Source organism: Eulemur rufifrons, chromosome 17, assembly GCF_041146395.1.
Source record: "Eulemur rufifrons isolate Redbay chromosome 17, OSU_ERuf_1, whole genome shotgun sequence".
Classification (NCBI taxonomy): domain Eukaryota; kingdom Metazoa; phylum Chordata; class Mammalia; order Primates; family Lemuridae; genus Eulemur; species Eulemur rufifrons.
Genome location: NC_090999.1, coordinates 19,855,953 through 19,876,340, shown reverse-complemented (window position 1 = coordinate 19,876,340; position 20,388 = coordinate 19,855,953).

Genomic DNA, 20,388 nt, shown 5'->3' with positions numbered 1-20,388 from the left:
AGTCCAATCAAGTAATGCCAAGCAAACTTCAACAGACTTTCAATATTTTTCAGCTGTGAAAAGCTTACATGCTTTTACATTTAGCTGTCATGAGGTCTGTAATTTTGAGTTTGAAAATGTAGTAGTTGAACGAATAATGCAATATAGCATAGGTTTCCCTGGGAAGATCAGGATAATAGCAATCTAAGATATATAAGGTTTGATAATCGTCTAATAGCATGGGAAATAAATTTTAAGTCTTTGTATCTTAAGGATAATGGATCAAAATTTAACATTGCAAACTGTTATGCATTTTAAATTTAAGAGGAAAAAGATCTGATCTGCATGTGGCCCAGGTTAGAAGACAGTAGAGAACCACTTAATAGTAAAGGTTGTGGAGCCAGGATGTATAGCTTAGAAATGCCAGCTCTATCTCTTACTGTGTAGATATTCCTAAGTAAATTATTTAATCTCTCAGAGCTTCAGTTTCTACAACTACAAAATGGGTATAATAATATTGACTTCCTATGTTAATTATTTGAAGGCTACATGAATTAAAGTACATAAAGTCTTAGTTTCTCATGCATATTAAATGCTTACAATTAGCTTTATTTTATGTCAGGAGTGCAGAAGGCCTAAAGTCCTGGTGATATAAGGTTATGATAAGTGTTTATTATTTTTGTTATTTCTGGCAAAATAATACCTACATTAAAATATTTTTTTCTCAGAAACGGAAACTCAGAAAATGAAGTGTTGTTTCATGCATGCTGGGCTTGATTCAGGTATTGCTTAGTCAAAGACACGATTTGTCAAAGATTTAAAGAAGTTAATTTTTTTTTAATCTAAGGTTAGCAAACAATTTGTTTTGTTTGCCCTATTCAACAATGTATTTAGTCTTCATTTCCCTTTATATTACTGTACCTGTATATCTTTAAAACTGCCCTGTTTAGTTTTATGTAACTATATTCACAATTTGCTTGGTTGTTTCTAAAATTATGAACCTGAGTTCATCACAGGAATAATGAATATTACATATGACATTCATTAATTTGGTTTTCAATAAATAAATTGCATCCACATTTATTACTCATTCCACTTTGAAATAAAACAGATAGTTTTTTCAATAATTATTTTATCTTTTTTTTTTTTTTTTTTTGTTGAGACAGAGTCTCACTTTGTTGCCCAGGCTAGAGTGAGTGCCGTGGCGTCAGCTTAGCTCACAGCAACCTCAAACTCCTGGGCTTAAGCGATCCTACTGCCTCAGCCTCCCGAGTAGCTGGGACTACAGGCATGCGCCACTATGCCCGGCTAATTTTTTCTATATAGATTTTTAGGTGTCCATATAATGTCTTTCTATTTTTTAGTAGAGACGGGGTCTCGCTCAGGCTGGTCTCGAACTCCTGACCTTGAGCAATCCACCCGCCTCGGCCTCCCAGAGTGCTAGGATTACAGGCGTGAGCCACCGCGCCCGGCCTTATTTTATCTTTATATTGACAATAACCAGTCTCTTACATGAATATCAAGTAATGTTTCTATTATATATCCATAAGTGGAGACATTTATTTTACCTTAAGCTGACACATTTAGTTATTAAATTGATATCTTTTTTAATGAAAATGAACATTGAACAATACAAGTTAAACGACACAGGAAATATAGCGCCTGTAGTAAACAGAATAATGTATCCACTGGCCCCAACGATATCCACATCCTAATCCCAGGAACCTGCAAATGTGTCATGTTCTGCTGCAAAAGGGAATTAAGGTTGCAGGTGGGATTAAGTTTGCTAAACAGCTGAGTTTAACATAAGAAGATTATCCAAGGTAATCCTGGCTGGGAGAGATGTTACCACTTAAAATTGGAAGAGAAATGCAGAAAAGGAGGTCAGAATGATGCAATGTGAGAAAGATTCAAACTGCCCTTTTCCAGGTGGAGAAAGGGGGCCATGAGCAAAGGCTTGAAGGCAGCCTCTAGGGGCCGGAAAAGACAAGGACACAGATTCTCTTCTAGAGCTTCCAGCAATGAACACAGTCCTACCTCTCCCTTGATTCTAATCCAGTGAGACCTGTGTCAGACCTACGGCACTATAAGATACTAAATTTGTTTTGTCTTCAGGCACTAGGTTTGTGACGTTTTGTTAAAACAACAATAGAAAACTAAGATAGTTCCCAACTTCTGGGTGGTACTCTAATTGCTGATTCGTAGTCCAAGCAGACCAAGTGCAAACTGAACCACTAGGAGAGCCATGGACATGCTCGATTTTCAGACAGTGTATTCTACCGAAGAGGAGTAATTCGTGTATCTCCACTAGAGAAATGTTAGAAGTGTGACAACAAATCTACCAGTAAGATTGCAAATAGCAACTAGTGCCAAATTCACAAAACCCCAAGCAACATTTTTTGGAGAAAAATAATGTTAACTTAATACATCACATAAATCTATTTTATATATTTTAGTTTTTCCCCAGTAATTTTAAATTTTACTCCAATGGTGATAACCATCATCCCGTTTCCCATTTTCCTCTTAACAATTTAAAGATAGAACCTCTGGTTCTATTGTTCACCTTGCTTATTCAGGGGAAATGTGCATATGTGTGTGTGTGTGTGTGTGTGTGTATATTCTTGAGCTTTTCCATAAGAAAAAACTAAAGAGGCAAACCTTGGTTTGGTTTTGGAAATATATGGTTATTTTCACTTATAAATTTGTCATAATGAATTGAAATCTGTTTTTTTCCTCCCATCCTTTTATAAGAAGCTTCTTCCTTTGCTTGCCAGCATTTGAAAAGGAATGAAAGAATTAGTTCATAAGGTATGAAAGGGTAGGAAATTCCTTCCTAAAGTTGTCATGTTATCTTTTTGGCCACCTGGCCTACGTTCTGACATAAGAGAGAACAGTTTAGTTTATTATTTAAAGCTGAACACATCAGTTCTTCAAGAGAAGGCTAAGAATCTAAAGGAAGTACTTCACTGCAGACAAGAAATTACTGTGACCCTGACTACACGTTTCATTAACAGTGAAATGTGTTCATTTCAAATGGCTTTTTATATTAAAGGAGTAGGTTGTGTTGACAGTAAAACCACAGAGAGAAATTATGACAATTTAAAGATTGATACTTCTCAAGAATATGACTATTGAGAATTACTTGGTTTATTTACAAAATGATAATGTGGTACATGTTAGAAACAGTAACCTGAAATGTGGCAAAAAAAATTTTTTAAATGATTTACTTTAAATTTTCTTTTTAAAAAGCAGGTTACTCTTTTGTGTGACAAACACCAATTTATAGGAAATTATTTAAATTTTTCTTTTTGCCTCTCTCTTTCCTAAAAAAAAAAAAAAAAAATAGCTAAACGATTCTATTATAAAAGAAGCCAGTCCCATCAAATGTACTGTATGCTCCCAGTTTCATATGATATGTAAGTGGCAAATTTAAAATTCTTAAAAAATGGATAGGATACAAACAAGAGTCAACAGTTACATAGTGCTTATTATGTTCAAGGCACTGTTATAAGCATCTTATAAGTATTAATTGGTACAAAAGGTAGAAATATGATTACTCACATTTACACAAAACAGAGTAAGTAACTTGCACAGAGTCACACAGTGGATATGATAGGAATAATAATTGTGCCAGTAGTGAAATTTCTTTTGTATGCATTTATCGAAAGCTTAGATTAAAATTAGTCAAGGTCTCTGTTTGCAAATAATAGAATAAATTCAAAAAATAAAAGGCAAAAGAGTAAATATATATATGTATATATATTTTAAGAGCATAGTAGCATCTCATGGAACACAAGGACAGGAGATACTAAGGAAGGAATTGGAATGATGTTATAAAAGCACTTAGAATCACACTTCTGTCTTTCACTTTTCTTTCTCTTCTGCTGTTTTAATCTTTCTACTCTCTAGTCTTCTCTGTTCCTCTATTTTCATAGTTGATGGAAGTTGGCTACCACAGAGCTCCACTGGACCAATATCTTTCATTCCATGACAATTTATATGAACTTCATCCTAATTACATATTCTTATGCTGGGGATTTAGATTGGTTAAATTGAGGTTAGATATCCATCTCTGTCAAAAGAGTTCTATTGTTAATAACTCGACTTTTTAATATCTTGAATAAAAGAAACAGTACAAGGGAGTAGAGTATGCCATAATGTTGGCAATTGGAATCTTTTAGTGTAAACTAATATATATTTTATGTATTATTAATTCAAACTCATGTGACACCACCAATAAGAGGTTGATTATCTCCTGCTGTGCAAATTATGTGATGAGATAAAGGGTTATCAAAACTAAAATCAGAAGCTATTCTTTGACTCCCAAACTGCCTCTCTCATTAAAAAAAAGGCTAAATGAACCAGAGAAACTCAATAATATGAGGAGACATTTATATGATTGTTTTAAAGTGGCATATATAATTTATTTGATTGATATACAGTTTTGTAATAAATTTTGAAATCAATGTCAGTGTGAAACAATGTCAGTAAGTGTGAAACAACAGTCAATTCATTAAAATCTCACGATTTTATGTTCATTGTTCTCTGTTCTTGTGAAAATGTTTAGTTGCTTGAAAAAATAAATTCTAATGTGTTTTTATATATATATGAAATAAAAATAATCACATAAAAATGCCATAACCAGGTAGTTTATGGTACCTGCTTCTAGTGTATTTCCAGATGAGATATTTTGTAGGCTTACTCATAGTGAAAAAACTAAATTCTGCATAAAATATATATCTCATGGATTTTAGGGGCTTGCACCCCACTATAGAAAACTATGAGTGGACAAAAATAGGACTTAGCTTATGGGGATGTAGGCTTCTCTGTGGGATGGAGGATAGAGAAGTGTCAATATTAGTACTGTAGTTGGGAGACAAGACCATGGGCCATGGAGGGTCCCATATCGAAAGCACACTCCTGATCCTAGAAAAAGAAAATGAACATTCTCACTGGAAGGAAACTCATTAATTTAGGCTTTAAGTTTCCGCAAATTATAAATTACTAACTAAAGAACTTAGTGAAATATCACCATTCTCTCACTGTCTTGCTCTTTCTCTCAGCATGAGTGAGAATTTGTGTGGGGGGTGTGGGGGGAGGGAAGCAAGAACAGATTTAGACTCCCAAGGACTTCAAAGATGAAATTTTAAAAAATAAATATAAATTTACTAACTTTGAACTAAATAAGGAGATAAAAGGTAAACTAACCAAAGAGAGTGAGCAACAAGTAAATGAGTGAAAAATAAACCATGAAATATCATATACTATATTATAGTATCATTTTCAAAAAATGAAAACTAATTAAGTCTAGACAATATATTGTGTAAATATAAACACAAAACTCTAAATCATAAGGCAATGATAAGTTCAAAATTCAGAATGGTGATACCTCTGGATGGGGGTGTGGCAGGGACTTAGAATAATGAATGAGGAACATGTCAGAGGGAGGAGTGATTATAATATTGCAGTGCTTAAGATGTGTATAGGTTCTCAGGCACTTTTTATGCTCATAACTTATATGCATGTCATATATTTATATATATCAAATATTCAAAATAAGAAATAAAACTAAAAAGGAATATACTGGTTGTATAACCTAATATAAAATCAAATACTGTTTTATAAACTAATGCTACAGTACAAAGTTACACAAGGTCTAAATCCCTGCCTTTCAGAGAGTCATATATTCCTGAAGGTTTTGAACGTTTCCTCTACTTCTCCTCCTCCTTCTTCCCTTTTTCCTCCTGATCCTCTTCTTCTTTCTCTTCCTTCTTAGTAGTTACCCTGAGAAATTTTTAAATATATGTATTTACTCCAATTACAAGGTTAAAATACCCATAGTAGTATGTACTGCATCATTTCAATGACCACCTTAGAACTACATAGTTAATTATAGCTATAATGGCTACATTATAGTATGAATTCAGTAAGTGGATTTACCTCTATGTTTACAATTTGTTGAGTCAACAAATCATCTTACTTTTTAATGGTTTCAGGTTAATGAGAAAAGAACAGAGGTCAACAAATAAGTAAACAATGTTTTCTTGCTAAACCAAGACCATGGGACCTCATGGCACAATGTATGAACTTAAATTTTAGAGCAGTTTGAATAATAAAATTAAAACTATTTCAAGAATGGAATCATCACATACTTGACACTAGAGTAAGTCTATTGAACTAAAAACTGAAGTAAAATACAATGTTTTTGTATTTTAAGTGGTGAGTTAATTTTAGGAAACCATCAAACCTTCATTTGATATTATGTTAATTTATAATCTAAATTCATCAATATTTTAATGTTGTTTATATTTAATTTATAACTTTCTGGTTTTGTAGTTGTAGAAATGATATAATAGGGAGTTTATTACTAATTTCATATTTGTGTATATTTAATTAACTTTATGATTAAGTAATTTATCATCACTGAAAGATAGCTAAATATATTTTTTTCTTAAAGACTATGACTAGTTGAACTATTTGAGACCACCAATTGTATCTTAAAAAGATCAGACAATTTTCAAAATGCTCTATTTCTATTGACTTGAATTCTCATTTGAAAATTTGAGGAAATAATAATTAATAGAATAAAAACTTCACGTGTCAAATCTCAGCTATGACTTACTGAAAGGAAAGTAAAACAATAATATTAAGTAGCATACCAAAAGGAAAACCATGCTTATGCTCCCACATTGAACATTTTACAATGCACTTTTAAATTTTTCTAAGAAGACTTGGAGGATACTATGTGAACTTTTCATTAGAAAGTTATGATTACTATTAATAATTTTGTGAAATCTGACTAATTTTTGGTACTCTTCTACAGGATTCCAGCTCACTACACATAGGTTGGTACATACAAGATATTCATCTTTCTTTTATGCATGAATGGATAAACAAATCTTACAGGAAACTATTTTATATCTGCAGAATTGCTCTCTTTCAGCAGACAACCTATTCCAGTATCCTAAGAGTCAGAAACAGATTGTCTTTTCTTGTCTGTGCCTGATTCTTTCATGCTTCCTTTAATCTCCTGTCATTTTCTTGCTCAAATGCTTCATATAAGTGCATCTGAATGTACTTACATATACAAGATGTCTTATGAAGCCAGTTTCATTTCATTATTACTAATTTTTTGGAAGTATAACAACTTGCTAATTTTGAGATTTCATATATGACTACAACATACAGTAGATATGAAATTCCAGGGGTAAATCATCATGTTCAAAATCTATAAAGAAAATATAAAATTATAACAACAAATTGGTCTCAGGTTTTGGAATCCTCTCACCTCAAGTATGTAAGAGATGAGAGAAAGAAGAGAGGGTTTGAGGGGAGAAGATATTAAAAAGAAGATACCTGTAAATAAAAATATAATGTGATATTCATTCTTTCTCTTCATTCAGAGAGGAGGGGCTGATCCCTGGACTCAAACATTCTTGTGGAGTGTGGACTCTCACAGGGATCTCTGGAGAGCTTAATATGTGATTCCTTCATCCGGAAGGCAGAATGGACTAGGGTCTGACTCCCACCTTTAAACTCTTGTGCAAGAATAAAGGACTTAATATAACTCTTTGGAGAATTGTGCAGCTTTGGGATGGAGCTACACTCTCTGGATATGCCATAGCAATGGATGCCTGGTATGGTTCTCACTTAGTGGATTTGAACTGTGCAAATGGCAGGCCATCCTGACTTCTGTCCAATAGCGCCACCTGGAGTCATGGGGAAACTCGGCAGTAAAAAGTTGAAGGTGCACACCCAGAGCTCAGGAAAGAGTGGCCAAAGATAACTTAAAATAGAGGTTAATTTAGGTCACTGCATGCCAGTCTGGGTGACAGAGGGATACCGTGTCTCTAAAATAAAGAAAAAGAGAGAGAGAGAGAGGAGAGAGATTAATTTGCCATGGTCAAGAGAATCACAGAAGAGAAACAGCTAGTTTCAGAGGAACTCAGGAAAGAAACTCTCCCAAAATATATGTCAGGCCCCTAGAGCTGAATGATGGCTAAAATAAGAACTGTCATTAATGTGAAAACAGCACACAAAAAAAGGCAGGGAAGGGAATTTTTTATGAGAAAACTTTACATGAATAAATAGAAAAGCCAGCCATAACCATTTTTAATCCTGAAGGTTTGCAGCCTGAAACAGGCTGGCATTAATGGGTTAAAATATGCTATTAAATCCAAATTCAGAGTTGTAATGAATGTCTTGGATTGAACATTCTAATTAGTGAATTGTGTCTATGATTACAATTTAAAGTATCTTTAGAACAAGTTTTATTTGTAAGTGAGTAGAAAATTGCCTAAGTATATTTTAAAGAGGCAGCGAGTGACAAAAATAAATTTGGATACATCAATAGGGGTTTTTCAACACACAGATTATGTAAGAAAATGTAAAACTTTTCTTAAATATGCTAATTCATTTTTCTACTCCATGCTGTCAAAATAGGGGCATATGTTCTGTGACATTGTTAAGTATGGTTGTGTTTCTATTTCTATTTCCTCTGAATTTGTTGCCTAAATCCTGTTCCCGGACCTAAGCTGAGAGTGAAGGCAAATATCACTATCACAAATATTCTGTTAAGAAGAATAAACTTAAAATTTTAATAAACTTTAATTATTATTACAACATAACTTTAAAACATTTTAATAGTAAAATGTTAAAAGCTTAATGTTATGGTACAAGAACAGCACATTTTTAGCACTATTATGTGCTAGAAGCCTGTTGTGGACACTTTATTATACATTTGGAATATTATTATGACATAGATGCTCATTTTCAGCTGAGGTCAGTGAAGAAACAAAATGTGGGGTATTTTTTCTTCCTCTTTAATAATAAATGTCCTTTTTTCTTTTCTTCTTCCCTTTCTCCTTTCCTTCCTTTTTCAAATAAACTGTACTAGCTATCTCTCTATCTATTCATTTCTTTATGTTTTCCAAAGTCTTCCAGATAACCAAATTATCCCTTCATGATATGGGCATGTAGTATGAATATCAGGCACATTCCCTGAGAAAGAACATGTATTATTTCCATCAACTCATATGGCCTAAAAATAATAAAATGATGAATTGATTACTAACTTTTCTGTTTATGTGCTTTGATATCACACTTTCCTAATTCTTCATTTTATAATAGATCAAGGTTTATACTTTTTTTCCTATTATCACTCTCACATAATCTTTTTTGTACAAAAATTTAGTGTTTATATTTGTTTACTACATGATGTAAGATACATATAGATAGTAAAATGGTTACTATAGTGAAGAAGATTAACATATTTATCATCTCACATACCTTTTTTTGACAAGAACAATTAAAATATAATTATTTTTTAGAAACCTAATACAACACAATTTATTAACTTAAGTCCTCATGTTGTACATTAGATCTCTAAGCTTGCTCCTCCCGCATACATCCTTTGATCAGTATCTTCCCATATCCTCGGCACACCCCTCCCCGCCTGTAGTAACAACTGTTTTATTCTCTCTCCCTGAGTATTTGAACTTTTTTTTCTTTTTTAGATTCCACATATGAGTGAGTTCATGCAATATTTTTCTTTCTGTGTCTGATTTATTTACTTTTCCAGGTTCATTCATATTATGGCATATGGCAGGATCTCCTTTTTTTAAGGCTGAATCATTTTTTTTTATATATATATATATATATATATAAACCATTTTTTATCCATTTGTCCACTGATGGACATTTAGGTTGTTTACATATTTTGATTGTTATGAATAATGCTGCAATGAACCTGAGAGTGCAGATATCTTGAAGAGATGGTGATTTCTTCTCCTATGTACATACCCAGAAGAGGGATTGCTGGGTTATGTCACAGTTGAAGTTCTAATTTCTTTAGAAACCTCCATACTGTTTTCCATAATGGCTGTATCAATCTGCGTTCCCACCAACAGGGTACTAGGGCTCCCTTTTCTCTATACCCTTGCTGACATTTGTTACATTTTCTCTTTTTGATAATAGACATTCTTTCAGATGTGAGCCAATCTCTCACAGTGGTTTTGATTTTTATTTCCCTAATGATTAGTGATATTGAGCAACTTTACGTATACCTGTTGTTATTTTTATGTTTTTATTGGAGAAATGTTTGTTTCGGTTCTTTGCTCATTTTTACGTCAGCTTTCGTGTTTCTGTTATAGAGTATTAAGGATTCTTTGCAAGTTTTAGATATTAAATCTTTATCAAAAATGTAGTTTGCAAATATCTTTTCTCAGTCTTTAGGTTGCCTTTTCATTTTGTTTATTGTTTTGTTTGCTATGCAGAAGATTTTTAGTTTGACGTAGTCCCATTTAATTAAATTTGCTTTTGTAGCCTGAGCTTTTGGTTCCACATCAAAAATAATTATTGCTAAGACCAATGTCAAGATTTTTCCCACTTCGTTTTCCAGGAATTTTATGACTTCAGGTCTTATATTTAGGCCTTTGATCCATTTTGAGTTGAGTTTTGTGCATGGTGTAAGATAAAGGTCTGATTTCATTCTTTTACATGTGGAAATCCAGTTTCCCCAGCACAATTTCCCTACTCTGTCTTCTGGATGTCCTTGTCAAAAATTAGTTGATCATATATGTTTGGATTTTTTCCATGGCTCTCTATTTTGTTCCACTGGTCTATGTGTTTGGTTTTATGTCACCATTATACAGTTTTGATTATTAATTTTTTGTAATATAATGTATATAATATATCAGAAAGTGTGGTACCTACAATTTTGTTTTTATTTCTTAATATTGCTTTGGCTATTTGGGGTTTCCATATGACTTTTAGAATTATTTTTCCATTTCTGTGAAGAATATCATTGTAATTTTGATAGGAATTGCATTAAATCTGATCTGTATATTACTTTGGATAGTATGAACATTTTAACAATATTATTTTTTCCTACTCATAAACATAAAATATCTTTCCATTTGGGTATTATTCAATTTCTTTCATCAATGTTTTATAGTTTTCAGTGTACAAATCTTTTATCTCCTTTGTTAAATTTATTCCTTAGTATTAATATTTTTATTTTTTATGTTATCATAAATGGGATTATTTTCTTGATTTCTTCTTCAGCTATTTGTGTATGAAAATGAGACTCATTTTTTATGTCAATTTTGTATCCTTCAAATTTACTGCATTCATTTATAACATTTTTTTTTTTTTGGTGAAATCTTTGGGATTTTCTACATATAGGATCATGCAATATGCAAATAGAGATAATTACATTTCCTTTCCAATTTAGATGCCTTTTATTTCTTTTTCTTGTCTGATTGTTCTTGCTAGTACTTCTAGTACTATGTTGAATAGCAGTGGCAAGAAGGGTCATGTCTACCTTGTACCACCAGATCTTGGTCGAAAAACTGTCAGTCGTTTCCTGCTAATTATGATGTCAGCTGTGCATTTTTCATAAATGGCCTTATTCATGTTGATGAACTTTCTTTCTATATCTAAATTTTTAAGAGTTCTTATCAAGAAAGAATGCTGACCTTTGTCAAATGCTTTTTCTGTGTTGAGATTATTATGTGGTTTTTATCTTTTATTCTGTTAATGTGAAACATCACATTGATTTGTGTACATTAAACCCAGGCCTACATACCAGGGATAAATCCCATTTTATTATGATATGTACCCTTTTTGATGTGTTGTTGAAACCAGTTTGCTAATATTGTGTGGAGGATTTTTGCATGATTGTTCATCAGGGATATTGGCCTGCAGTTTTATTAATATTTTTATTGCAATGTCTTTGTCTGGCTCAAGTATCAAGGTGATACTGGCCTTGTAAAATGTGTTCAGAATTATTACCTCCAGTTTTATTTTGTGGAACAGTTTAAGAAGTATTTTTAATAACTTTTTGAATGTTCAGTAGAATTCAGCCCTGAAGCCATCTGGTCCTGTGCTTTTTTATTTTTTTATTTTTTGGAAGGTTTTAAATTACATTTTTGATCTCTTTAAATGTTATTGTTCAGTTCAAGCTTTCTATTTATTCCTGATTCAGCCTTAGTAGATTATATTTTTCTAGGAATTTACAAATTTCCAATTTGTTGGCATGTAATTATTCATAGTAGTCCTTTATTATCATTTTTATTTCTGAGGCACCTGTTATAATGTCTGAACTTTAATTTCTAATTTTATTTATTTGAGTCTTCTCTCTTTTTTTCTTAGTAAGTACAGCTAGAGGTTTGTTGATATTATTTATTTTTTCAACAACCAACTCTTGGTATTGTTCATTTTTCTATGGTTTTTCTCTTTTGAATTTGATCTATTTACATTCTCATCTTTATTATTTCCTTTCTTCTGCTAGCTTTGGGTTCAATTTGTTTTTATTTTTCTAGTTTCTTGAGGCATAATGTTATATTTATTTAGATTCTTCTTTTGTAATGTAGGCATTTATTACTATAAACTTCCCTACTAGAACTGCTTTTGCTGCACCTCACAGGTTTTGATATGTTGTGTTTCCATTGTTGTTTGTCTCAAGATACTTTTTAATTTCCTTTTTGAGTTCTTCATTCATATCATGATTATTGTATCATGTTATTGGATTGTCTGTTTGCATTCTTTTGTGTCTCTCTGAGTGTCCTTAGGATCATTATTTTGAATTTTTGTCAGGTAATTTGTAAATTTCCATTTCTTTGATTCAATTACTGTGAAAACACAACCCCAACTTCACCTGATTTGCCTAATTTTTATCTTCTCAGAAATTATAAAATAATTTACCATTAAATGTAAATTGTTGTTAAAGTCTAATCTAGATATTAGTAAGTACTGAAATATTCAGAGCAATTCTTTGTAGTATGATATTTTCCTATGTATTTCAAAATGTATTATTCCCTTATTTTCCTCAGTGAAGTTGTGGCACAGTGCATAGGACAACCAAAACACTTTGAAAATTTTCCAACATTCTTTCTTGGACTATTGATAGGGATCTTAGTTTTATTTTAAGTATAATGGGAAACCATTGTAGTCTTTAAAGAGAAATGACATGATCAGATTTATATTTTAAAAGGATCATTGTGTTAAAAAAAAATGCCTAAATAAACTATAGGGCATGAAAACTAAATATCACAATCAAGTAGAAAAACTTTTTATATGGTTTTTTTTACTTCTTTCTATTTTTCCCTGAATGTTTCAAAATAAGTTATTATTTTAGGACAAATATTTAAATTTATTTAAAAAAATCAAGCTTAAACATTCTAGCAGGAAACTTCTAGTTTGAAAAAGCTTAAGAATATGGACAATTGGGAAAATAGTCCCAAGCTACAGATTTGGTGTTCATAGTCTTGATTTCTCATAATGCCTGTGTTATTAATTGCCATGTAAAATGGGCAGCTATTTTTCACCCTCCTAAGTGTAAATTTGAAATTATACTCTACTTCTGAATGACCCCACATTACAATCAACACTACATTTTTAAAATAACAGTTTCTTCTCTCATTTCAAATAAATATGTAATCTAGAACTGAATGAAAAGAATGGGAATATTTTGGCTTAAAAATAAATTTCTGCTTATTCTGTCCTCTTTGTATGCTTGCATCTCGTGATGCAAGCACTGTCACCCTATGTAAGTCATCCTGAGAGTATACTGACCAGGATAGCTAGGAAGGCTACTCAAATCAGAGACATGTGGTTCCAATGGAGACAATACTTTTCTCTGAATCTTGTATTACACTCAGTTGATCAAAAAAAAAAAAATGTAGTTTAAAGGAGACATTTTTTCCTATGCCCCATTCATCAAATATATTGGAACAATTTTCACACTAAAAAACTGTGTGTAGCAATAAATCACTCAATAGTATCTGCAAGAAGGGAAAAGGAAAGCTGCTTTAATTGTTTTAGCAGTTAAATCAGTAAAGAAGGAAACACCAATTAAGGAATTTTGACAGTCAAATCTCATTTATGAACCATCTGCTAAGTTCATCATCAAGATCATCAAGTTTATCATTAATGCTGTAGATGAAAGCATTTTATTTGAAGTTATTAATGTGAAAATATTAACATATACTAATATTGATAAAAAATGTGGGCCCAGAATCAAATAGCAATTACATGTATAGTGTTGGAGAAAGTATGATATTTCATTTAATAAGCAACAATGCTAGATTCTGACTTTCTGAGTTTAAATATTAGCTCTGCTACTAACCAGATGTATAGGACCTCAAGCAAGATACTTTTCTGTATCACAATTTCATCAGCTATAAAGGAATGTCTACCTATAGGTTTGTTGTGATAAATAAGTAAGGCAATCCATGCACTTAAATTACTTAAAATATAGCTAATACACCAGAATCCATAGATAAATATTTGTCATAATTGCGATACTTTAGAGAATGGGAAGAACGAGGTTGTTATGTTTTGATTTAAGAAAAAGGAACAAAGATATTGACATAATGAGTGAGGATATATAATTATGTACTACATTATGCTTTAGAGATATAGTTTCCTATTTTCTGTATAATAAACTATGGTACTTAAATAACTTTCTCTGTCTTTCTCTTTTAAAATGGAAAAGTTCACATCTGAACTTTAATCTCTTCTTTCTGCAGAGCAGGCACTTCTTCTCTCACCACAGGGATTAGGGGCCAGATGCGGTATTGACTGCACACAGATTCTTAAATAAACTTGCATATATGACTAGAGTCCATGGCCTTTTTGAATTTCCTAACATTCAAAGATAAAATTCAATGGCTATTTTTAACCTGGTGATAACAGTTAATTCTACAAAGTCCCAGAGTCAAACTCAGGTAAGAAAAAACATAGTTGAGCAGTTAGTCAAATTAAAGAAATTATGGAGATTATTTAGAAATCAGAACATTCTGCTTTCACTCAAGTCATTCAAACAAATTCTCCCAAATTGGGATATTTGATTGAATTATCCAAATAATTGCTTCCATTTTTGGCTTCAATTTTAATAGAGACATCTTTGATAGAACACAATTAAATTGTCAGAGAAGGTAGAATAAGGGTAGACATTATAGACATTTCCAAGTAGGTAATACAACTCTCATTCTAAATTTAGAGATTAATAAATAAGAATTAGAGATTTTCTTTAAAAAAGAGAGGGGGAAAATGAAATAATTCAAGATACTTTATTGACATTGATAAACTATAAAGAAGCCCCCCACTGAAGACAAAATCATTGCAAAGTATTTACCCTATCTTTAAAATTGTCAGTAATACTAATTTGTTCATCCTTGAGAAACAAAGACAAAGAAGATAAGACTCTTTGTCTCAAATTGATTCCAATGTATTGGGAAGCAGATGAGACAAGCAATTGAAGAATTACAATAACACTGATGAGTACTAAAGAGATATACAGGACTAAAGTAACATTGATGAAGGGAGAGTTTGATGAAGAACAGAAGTTAATGGAGATATGAGGTGAGGGAAAGAAAAATTTAAATTGAATTTTGAAGATACATATTTATTTCTTAGGATCCTCAAGGAAACATTTAGTATAAATAAAGACAAAGCAAAAAAATATTTGGAATTCTGCAGTGATATTTTGGGAACTATAATAATCTGATATGACTAGCAGGTACAATTTATAGGGAGAATGTATAGAGGTTGATACAAAAGGAAGATATAAATTATATACCTGGCTTAATATTTCCTACAAAGAGTATATTATTATATTAGTGCCATAATTCTTAACCCTTTTTTTCAGAGCAATGTTTTCTACTTCCTGTGGGAAAAGATTGCCCTTACAGCTCTTTGATAACCACCATCCTCTCCTCCAATGTTGCCACTCAACAAAAATCCAGCTAATAAATTAGCTTATTTCATTCTTTAAGGGCAAGACTTAAATGCCATTCATTGGGACATTTATTGCCTTCAATTCGCTTGGAAGTATAAATGACTAATAGAGGCTTTTGCATATAGGCAAAGTGTATTTTAATAGGCAAAGAGATAAAAAAAATTCTAGAGAGGAAGACATTCTCAGCAAGGGAATGAAATAAATGCCTTGAGTAAGAGGGAAAAACCTCTCTTATTTCAGTTTGGGGTTTATCGTGTTCTCCACACACAGTAAAGATGAGGAGAGACTCTGTATTTCATTTTTTAATTTTAGCTCATTCACAGAAACAATATTTTTCTGGATAATTTAAATTTAACCTCATTTATGCAGTTATACATCATTCAAAGTCACGGCAGAAACAGACACACGGCCCCCAAAAAAGAAACAAAACCACAACAATATTAAAGTAAATGGTGTTCTCTTTTCAGACTCATTTTAAGCCCAGGAATTCAGGAAAAATCCAAACCTGCTATTACATTATTAGATCTATAACAAACACTATTCATCAACGCTGTGAATTTTTTGTGGAAGAGGAAAAGAGGAGAATGAAAGTGCTACTGTACTAATTTTTATGGTTGACTTCCCCCATTTTAAATGTTTTTTTTCTATCAAATGTTTAAGAAGCTATTGTGCCACTTATTTAAGTAGTACTTACTTTCCAATATCTACAGTGCAAGTTATTACATTTTTTTCTCTGAATAATGTTCTCCTCTGTTAGTGCTGATCTCGTTGTCAGCAGCAACAATAACAGGAGAAATTTCCCTGATGCCCTGGAAACTGTTTTAAAGACAGAAGATTCCAAAAGTGTGAAGAAAAGGGTTGGGAACTCTCTGTTCAATGACCATTTACCCAGACACGTATTCCACAATATTAAATAGGTGCTTACTACGTGTGGGGTGACATCGTTAGGCAAGGGAAATACAAACCTGAATGAAATAGTCACCAAAAGTGCTAACCAAAACCTTGGCAACTCTACCTGAGTAAATACCTGAATAGACCTGAGTTGCTAATGCTGCTCTTCTTGACTCTGCTCCCTTGTTATTAATGTTTGCAATTAGTCTGAGCAACCTCCTTCACCTTCACTCCAGAGCAAATGGAATAAAGAAGTAATGGTTATAAAAGTAAAAAAGACAAAAGGGGGTTATTAAAAGCAAACAATCTTCCTACAAACTCACTCTTCGGTGAGTCAGATATTTACCTGTGATGGTGGCACACTCAAGTGCTTACATTGGCAATGATTAAGCCTCTTTGGGCTGCTATTACAAAGTACCATAAACCGGATGGCTTATAAACAGCAGAATTTTTTTTTCTCACAGTTTTGGAGTTTGGAAGTCTGAGATCAGACTAGCATGATTGGATTCTGATAAGGGCTGTCTTTTTTTTTTTTTTTTTTTCATTCACAAAATAAGTTTAATAAACTTAAAAACACAGAATCATTATGTAAATCGCCATTGCATAGGTGCCCGCTACTTCGCATTGCTGGACTATTCAGGGGAATTAATGATATCATTGAGTGGCTAGTATGAAGATTTATGTGCAGATCTAGGGAGGTTTGTTTTTTTTTTTCTTTCTATTATTTTTCCCTTAAAGTAATAATAAAGATTACAAAAGAGAAAAAAAAAAAACCTCTATGGAGCTTATCTATAATTTATCTTTTTTATTTTCATACTATATACCACACACTCTACGCACATATTCAACACTGTAAATTTAGTTATTCTCAATCTTATCTTTCTTAACTTGAAAAATTTTTTATAACGTATTATTAGATTCAAAGAACTCCACCTGAAAATTACTGCCAACATTCTTGTTCGTAACATGATGCAACCTAAGAAACTCTCACCTGTCATAGAATGTTGCCCTAACAAAATTCATTCTTCTTCTGAATATATTCAGCTTGTGATTATGCCAGCATGTCCTCCATTGGTGTTCCTTGGAATATTTTGCCTAAAGATATTAATAGGTGAGCCATGGGGGAAATAAGTGTGGGAAAGAAGGTGAAACAGAGTTTACCAGCAGTTCAGGAATTCTAAGCCTCCGTAAGATACTAATGTTCATTGTGCATGTTGAATGTTCCTTATCCATGCCAAACGGAAATATAAAATGCCTGGTCTTGGAAGTGATTATTTCTTTAAGAAGCCTTATTTTGAGGAGTGGAACTATTTAAATCTTCTAGGGCTAGTATTTGATGGAATCCACTTTGGGAAATGTTGTTGTCCTAATAGTATGCGGCATGTTAAGTTTTTAAGATTGATCTTGATTCACAGAGATAGATGTAAACTTTATACAACATTGCAGCCTTGGCAGCCTTGGCATTCCTGCCAAGTTATGTTTTGAGCTCTTACAACTTCCAGCTGTTTGTGTCCAAACTGATACTGAAAAAAAAAACTATTGGTGCTCTAATATACTAATATTAAAAACAAACAGTAACAACTGAAGTTAAAAGATGTTAAAAGTCTTATCTTACAAATACAGAAATTACTGAGCTTTCTTCACCTCCTTTAAGATATGTCTCATCTTAAGTTTTCCCAGAATACATTCCCTAATTGATAAGGGCTGTCTTAAAGGCCAAAGACTACTGACTTCTCCCTGTGTCCTCATGTGGTGGATGGGGAAAAGGAGCTTTCTTGGGCCTCTTTTATAAGGGTTCTAATCTCATTCCTGAGGCTCTGCCCTCATGATCTAGTAAACTCACAAAGGTCTCACCTCCTTATATTAACACCATCACCTTGGGAGTTAGGATTTAAACATGAATTTTGGGGAACACAAACATTTAAACATAACAGGTAAGAATCTAAAATTCAGTGCAGACCTGAATAGACTTCTAATGGCTTTAAAGCTGGCAGAGTTTTGAAATATCTAAAATCAGATTAGGGGAATTTTACTATTATTGATAATTTCGTTTCCCTGACGGTAAGTAGTCTCTATATACACACTGCCTTAAAATCCAAACCCACACATATGCATGTTATATTTTATATAACACAAAATATAAAGGCATCTCTTTTATATTTTAGAAGTTAAAAATGAAATGTTTGCATGAGATAAAGGAATGTATTAAATAGCTATTTATATGCAATTTTGAATAACATAAATAGGCTCTAAAAATTCTACAAATGTAATGATACAAATGTTTAGTCTTCAAATGTTATATGTGATATTTCTTATAGATCTTTGAGATAAATTGGTTTTCTCTATGAAAATAATCAACTCAAAAATTATTCTATGTTAGTAAATATCACATGCTTTAAAAGAATATGTTCACTTTATTAAAAATAAATTAAGCAAACCTATACTTAACCTTTTATCAAAGTTTCAATAAAACTACATTGCATAAGGCACATAAGATTTTATCATTCAAGTAGAAGTGGGAATGTGAAAGCTATTGAGCACTGCATATTTCCAATGTATCACAATTATAGAAACACCTGTGTTAAATAACTCTGAGTTGATCCACTCTAAAAATATAGAGTGCTTAATAGCCTAAGAAGAAAATACATTGCCAACAAGCCACAGGTGCTCACCACAGGAAGACATAAAAAACGTGATGATGAAGAATGTGATGACATTTTCCAACCCATAATATATATATTTCCCAAATGAACTTATGCATCTATAATTAAGTTCGTTTTTTAAAATTGCTAATGTGGCATTTAAGCTATTTTTTAAAAAAGCGGTAAAATTTCCAAAATGTATTAATACATAATATATTGGTTTTTAAAATTAAATGCAAAGAGATAAAGTCAAGTTAGAATCAGAGGTTTCATTTCAAAAACTTTTATTCATGATAGTATTTGAATAGTCTATATTCTACATTAAATCTAAAGCTTTTTGTAGATATGTAATTATATGAATGAATCTTCATTATAATAAAATGCAGCTTTTGAATTCCAGTAATTCAAGCAACAGCTTTTAGATACACTATTTACTGCAATAAAATATTATAATCATGTTTCACCAGATTTCGTTATTGTTCATATAAAAAGTTACAGGCAGCCATAATCAAATTGCCCCATATTTCTTTAACACATACAATTTATCTTTCCATTTAATTCAATTCAACATAAAAATAATACTTAGTAAGGCATTTTATAAGCTTTATTAATGCCTCCCAGACATTCATGTTTGATAACTGAACTCGACACTTGATTATCCATGCTGATGGAAGGCGAAAGGAACACAGATAATTGAAAATAGTAGATAATTCAGAAAATTACAATGCAGTCAAATTCATACACACAGAAACACACTCACGCATGTTTATTCAAGTATACCTCCCTTTGTCAGTCTTATAAGTAAATGATTCCAAAGTAGTTGATAAAAGAAAAGCAGGTGCTGCGAAAGTATATGCAGACAGTAAAAGATATATGTCACTATCTGGCCAAACACAGAAAAAGGAGAATCTCAGTGTCTGCCTCTAGAATGTAATAGATGATTTTATGTTTCCATGTGGGTAACTCAATGTTTCACTCTAGGTTGTTTCTATCAGAGGTGTTCCAGTCGTAGTATCTTGTCATTCTCATGTTTAAGGAGAAAGTATGGCTTAAGGTTATATACTGTTTTAATTGGTAGTTCTGACCAGTAAACAAAAATCGTAAGACAGGAACAGAAAGTTAAATAGTGAATGT